General features: G+C 45.8%; 1 protein-coding gene across 1 annotated transcript in view; it reads right to left on the bottom strand.

Annotated features, from left to right (window-relative positions):
• The window catches only part of LOC115160163 (methyl-CpG-binding domain protein 2), a 104076-nt gene that overhangs the window by 20109 nt on the left and 77646 nt on the right, over positions 1-6321 (bottom strand). The gene's annotated exons all lie outside the window — the stretch shown is intronic.

Raw genomic sequence — 6321 nt, 5'->3', positions numbered from 1 at the left:
TAGGGATGAACAGAGAGAGAGAGAGGACTGGGTTAGGGATGAACAGAGAGGACTGGGTTAGGGATGAACACACAGAGAGAGGACTGAGTTAGGGATGAACACACAGAGCGGGGACTGGGTTAAGGATGATCAGAGCGAGGACTGGGTTAGGGATGATCAGAGAGAGGACTGGGTTAGGGATGAACACAGAGAGGACTGGGTTAGGGATGATCAGAGAGAGGACTGGGTTAGGGATGAACAGAGAGAGGACTGGGTTAGGGATGAACAGAGAGAGGACTGGGTTAGGGATGAACACAGAGGACTGGGTTAGGGATGATCAGAGAGAGGACTGGGTTAGGGATGAACAGAGAGAGGACTGGGTTAGGGATGAACAGAGAGAGGACTGGGTTAGGGATGAACAGAGAGAGAGGACTGGGTTAGGGATGAACAGAGAGAGAGAGGACTGGGTTAGGGATGATCAGAGAGAGGACTGGGTTAGGGATGATCAGAGAGAGGACTGGGTTAGGGATGATCAGAGAGAGGACTGGGTTAGGGATGATCAGAGAGAGGACTGGGTTAGGGATGATCAGAGAGAGGACTGGGTTAGGGATGAACAGAGAGGACTGGGTTAAGGATGAACAGAGAGGACTGGGTTAGGGATGATCAGAGAGAGGACTGGGTTAGGGATGATCAGAGAGAGGACTGGGTTAGGGATGATCAGAGAGAGGACTGGGTTAGGGATGATCAGAGAGAGGACTGGGTTAGGGATGAACAGAGAGGACTGGGTTAGGGATGATGAGAGAGAGGACTGGGTTAGGGATGATGAGAGAGAGGACTGGGTTAGGGATGATCAGAGAGAGGACTGGGTTAGGGATGATCAGAGAGAGGACTGGGTTAGGGATGAACAGAGAGGACTGGGTTAGGGATGATCAGAGAGAGGACTGGGTTAGGGATGTATGGCTGCTGTGTGCCTGCATGTCCTCACTAACCTCAGATAGCAGTACCCCAACAAATAGCAATTCTTCTGCTGCTATTTTTTTTTTATTATCTGATAACGAAACGAGATCAAGCCGATCTAATAATGGGATTATGTTCATTTTTTACTGGATTAGAACGCAGCGGTGGGTGAAACAAATCCTATCTCTCCTCACAGCGAAAGACGGAATGTATGTGGTGATGTCACAGTCTTGTTCTGTGGGATGTCTTTTTGTCATTCTGTGTGGTGACAAGAGGGACGAGGGAGGAGAGAAGAAGAGGGAGTGATCCATTCCACTCCTCTTATAACCCAGAGAGAGCTTGTCATCTGAGCTTTAATGCGTTTCCCAGTTGATAATGCCTGAATGCACTGGGACAGGCAGAGGAGAGAGAGAGAGAGAGGATGATACACACGTGAACACACACACACACACACACACACACTTCAGACGGTTCGGCCTTCTGTTGTGCCATACATGTGTATACACTGCCATCTAGAGGCTGAACTGAAGACTGCACTGAGTTCTTATTGGCATATTTGTATTTTTTGTTTGTTTTTATTTCCCCTTTATTTATCCAGGTAGGCCAGTTGAGAACAAGTTCTCATTTACAACTGCGACCTGGCCAAGATAAAGCAAAGCAGTGCGACACAAACAACAACACAGAGTTACACATGGAATAAACAAACGGAAAAAACAATACAATAGGAAAAAAATGAAAGTTTATATACAGTGTGTGCAAATGGCGTGAGGAGGTAAGACAATAAATAGGCCATAGTAGCGAAGTAATTACAATTTAGCAGATTAACACTGAGGGAGTAGTGCACTATGTAGGGAATAGGCTGCCACTTGGGACGCATTGGAATAGGCGTTATGCTGCAGGGTGTTCCATGCCTCATATTTCCAGCAGATATGACTGCCTGTCAGGTCCCTACAGATGATGCCAGAGGAAATGGAGTCTCTCGGTCTCTCTCTCTCTCTCTCGGTCTCTCTCTCTCTCGGTCTCTCTCTCTCTCGGTCTCTCTCTCTCTCTCTCTCTCGCTCTGTGTCTCTCTCGGTGTCTCTCTCTCTCTCTCTCTCTCGGTCTCTCTCTCTCTCTCTCTGTGTCTCTCTCTCGGTGTCTCTCTCTCTCTCTCTCTCTCTCGGTGTCTCTCTCTCTCTCTCTCTCGGTCTCTCTCTCTCTCGGTGTCTCTCTCTCTCTCTCTCGGTGTCTCTCTCTCGGTGTCTCTCTCTCGGTGTCTCTCTCTCTCTCTCTCTCGGTCTCTCTCTCTCTCTCTCTCTCTCTCTCTCTCTCTCTCTCTCTCTCGGTGTCTCTCTCTCTCGGTGTCTCTCTCTCGGTGTCTCTCTCTCTCTCTCTCTCTCTCTCTCTCTCTCTCGGTCTCGGTCTCTCTCTCTCTCTCTCTAGAATGTGTTCCAACAGGAACAGGAAGCCATCAGTCAGACCATCAATATTTCTACATATTGATCAGATGCACGATATAAAAATCGGCAAGCATATCGGAATCGGCCGATATTAGATCAAAAAATGTCCGCATCGGCCCGATGTCTAGTTTAACGCTGACGTGCAGAACCGGTGTCAAAGCTGACGTGCATACCTATATAACGTAAGTCAGAAGTTTACATACACCTTAGCCTAATATATTTAAACTCAGTTTTTCACAATTCCTGACATTTAATCCAAGTAAAAATGCCCTGTTTTAGGTCAGTTAGGATCACCACTTCAGAATAATAGTAGAGAGAATTATTTATTTCAGCTTTTATTTCTTTCATCACATTCCCAGTGGGTTAGAAGTTTACATACACTCAATTAGTATTCGGTAGCATTGCCTTTAAATTGTTTAACTTGTGTCAAACGTTTCGGGTAGCCTTCCACAAACTACCCATATTAAGTTGGTTAAATATTGGCCCATTCCTCCTGACAGAGCTGGTGTAACTGAGTCTATTTTTATTTCATCAGACCAGAGGACATTTCTCCAAAAAGTACTATCTTTGTCCCAATGTGCAGTTGCAAACCGTAGTCTGGCTTTTTTATGGTGGTTTTGGAGCAGTGGCTTCTTCCTTGCTGAGTAGCCTTTCAGGTTATGTCAATATAGGACTCGTTTCACTGTGGATATAGATACTTTTATACCTGTTTCCTCCAGCATCTTCACAAGGTCCTTTGCTGTTGTTCTGGGATTGATTTGCACTTTTCGCACCAAAGCACGTTCATCTCTAGGAGACAGAACACGTCTCCTTCCTGAGAGGTATGATGGCAGCGTGGTCCCATGGTGTTTATACTTGCGTACTATTGTTTGTACAGATGAACGTGTTCCCTTCAGGCATTTGGAAATTGCTCCCAAGGATGAACCAGACTTGTGGAGGTCTGCCATTTTCTTTCTGAGGTCTTGGCTGATTTCTTTTGATTTTCCCATGATGCCAAGCAAAGAGGCACTGAGTTTGAAGGTAGGCCTTGAAATACATCCACAGGTACACCTCCAATTGACTCAAATGATGTCAATTAGCCTATCAGAAGCTTATAAAGCCATAACAACATTTTCAGGAATTTTACAAGCTGTTTAAAGGCACAGTCAACTTAGTGTATGTAAACTTCTGACCCACAGGAATTGTGATACCGTGAATTATAAGTGAAATAATCTGTCTGTAAACAATTGTTGGAAAAATTACTTGTGTCATGCACAAAGTAGATGTCCTAACCGACTTGCCAAAACTATACTTTGCTAACAAGAAATTTGTGGAGTGGTTGAAAAACTAGTTTTAATGACTCCAACATAAGTGTATGTAAACTGCAGACTTCAACTGTAGGTAGATGACGGCATGTAAAATACAGCGCTACACTGAACAAAAGCAGAAAAACACTAAGCACACACTTCCAACAACTAAACAAGTTCAAGTCGATCAGTCATTTGAAAGAGTAAGAACATTTCAGCGAGACAACTCAAACACGAAATCCATTAACGCCAAGATAATGGAATTCATTGCCCTGTCGACAATCAACCGTTCTCTGTCGTGGATGATGTTGGCTTTCGCCAACTGGTCGAGCACCTCGAGCACCAGTACACACTACCAAGTAGGCGCTATTTTTCAGATGTTGCCCTACCAGAGTTACACAGTATTGTTGAAACGTACATCCATGAGCTACTTGCTATGAGCGTCACTGCTATTAGCTTCACAAGTGACATTTAGACCAGCGATGTCAGCCCCATGAGCCTGCTGAGTCTGACAGCACAGTGGGTCGACGAGGATTTCGTACTGAGGAAAGCCGTGTTTGCATGCTCAAGAATGTGCTGGTTCTCACACCGCTGCTGCCATTTCAATGGCATTTGAGAACATGTTTGAAACTTGGAAACATGAACACACTAGCTAGCACCATTCGAACAACTGATTGGAGAAATAAGCCCATCAACTGTGTCTGCAGCAGACGTGATACCACTCTGTCATGGCATTGAAATACCTGCTCAACAAAACTGCCGACAGACCGTGGGGTTAAAACTTGCAAAAGTACTCGAGGCTAGAGGCTGTGAACAAGTCATTTGGTGGCAATCTCTCAGAGCATCTTTACTGTGTCGCCACCATGCTCGATGCTAGGTACAAGGACCTCTACTTCGATGGAAACGGACACAGTGACAGTGCGCACCGAGGAAAAGAGGCCACGGACAGACAGACAGCTGAAACTTCACTGCTTAACATGTGTGATGAAATCCTGGTTGAGACTGAACAAATGAACAACGAAACAGCACAGCAGGTAAGTGAAATAGGTTTTGATTATGTTTTACTGGTTAATGGGGACATACGTAAATGCCAACAAAATAACTTTTTGGTCAGTGTGTGTGTGTTTCAACTATTTAACTGTACTAGAATGCTTAAAAGGCAGCGAACATTGAAAATATCAGATATCGGTATCGGACAAAAATGTCATATTGGTCCATCCCTAATTCCTAGCATGCCATTTTGGACACAGGAAGTCCTTGACTAGTTTGAATCCTGCTCCTAAAAGGCATCACAATGTTCAACTGTGCAGCAATATACTATATACTATTACTATTCTAGTAGTGATTTTAATCACTGGTTCATACAGTCAATGGTAAATCTAAAGGTTTCATTTATTGAAAGTCTTTAAGAGTCCATTTTCCCCACTCTTTCAGCAGTTCTGGAGGAGACAGAAATACTGTTAACCTTTAACCTTTAACACTGCAGTTGGCTAAATCAGGGTCACACAGACTGTTTCTGGGTAGTCTTAAACACATCTACTTTGAAACACAAGTATACACCTCACACACATATACACTGCTCAAAAAAATAAAGGGAACACTAAAACAACACAATGTAACTCCAAGTCAATCACACTTCTGTGAAATCAAACTGTCCACTTAGGAAGCAACACTGATTGACAATAAATGTCACATGCTGTTGTGCAAATGGAATAGACAACAGGTGGAAATTATAGGCAATTAGCAAGACACCCCCAATAAAGGAATGGTTCTGCAGGTGGAGACCACAGACCACTTCTCAGTTCCTATGCTTCCTGGCTGATGTTTTGGTCACTTTTGAATGCTGGCGGTGCTTTCACTCTAGTGGTAGCATGAGACGGAGTCTACAACCCACACAAGTGGCTCAGGTAATGCAGCTCATCCAGGATGGCATATCAATGCGAGCTGAGGCAAGAAGGTTTGCTGTTTCTGTCAGCGTAGTGTCCAGAGCATGGAGGCGTTACCAGGAGACAGGCCAGTACATCAGGAGATGTGGAGGAGGCCGTAGGAGGGCAACAACCCAGCAGCAGGACCGCTACCTCCGCCTTTGTGCAAGGAGGAGCAGGAGGAGCACTGCCAGAGCCCTGCAAAATGACCTCCAGCAGGCCACAAATGTGCATGTGTCTGCTCAAACGGTCAGAAACAGACTCCATGAGGGTGGTATGATGGCCCGACGTCCACAGGTGGGGGTTGTGCTTACAGCCCAACACCGTGCAGGACGTTTGGCATTTGCCAGAGAATATCAAGATTGGCAAATTCGCCACTGGCGCCCTGTGCTTTTCACAGATGAAAGCAGGTTCACACTGAGCACGTGACAGACGTGACAGAGTCTGGAGACGCCGTGGAGAACGTTCTGCTGCCTGCAACATCCTCCAGCATGACCGGTTTGGCGGTAGGTCAGTTATGGTGTGGGGTGACATTTCTTTGGGGGGCCGCACAGCCCTCCATGTGCTCGCCAGAGGTAGCCTGACTGCCATTAGGTACCGAGATGAGATCCTCAGACCCCTTGTGAGACCATATGCTGGTGCGGTTGGCCCTGGGTTCCTCCTAATGCAAGACAATGCTAGACCTCATGTGGCTGGAGTGTGTCAGCAGTTCCTGCAAGAGGAAGGCATTGATGC

This window comes from Salmo trutta, chromosome 23 (assembly GCF_901001165.1).
Source record: "Salmo trutta chromosome 23, fSalTru1.1, whole genome shotgun sequence".
NCBI lineage: Eukaryota > Metazoa > Chordata > Actinopteri > Salmoniformes > Salmonidae > Salmo > Salmo trutta.
The sequence above is the reverse complement of the archived record's forward strand: the minus strand, read 5'-3'. Positions and strand labels throughout refer to the sequence as shown.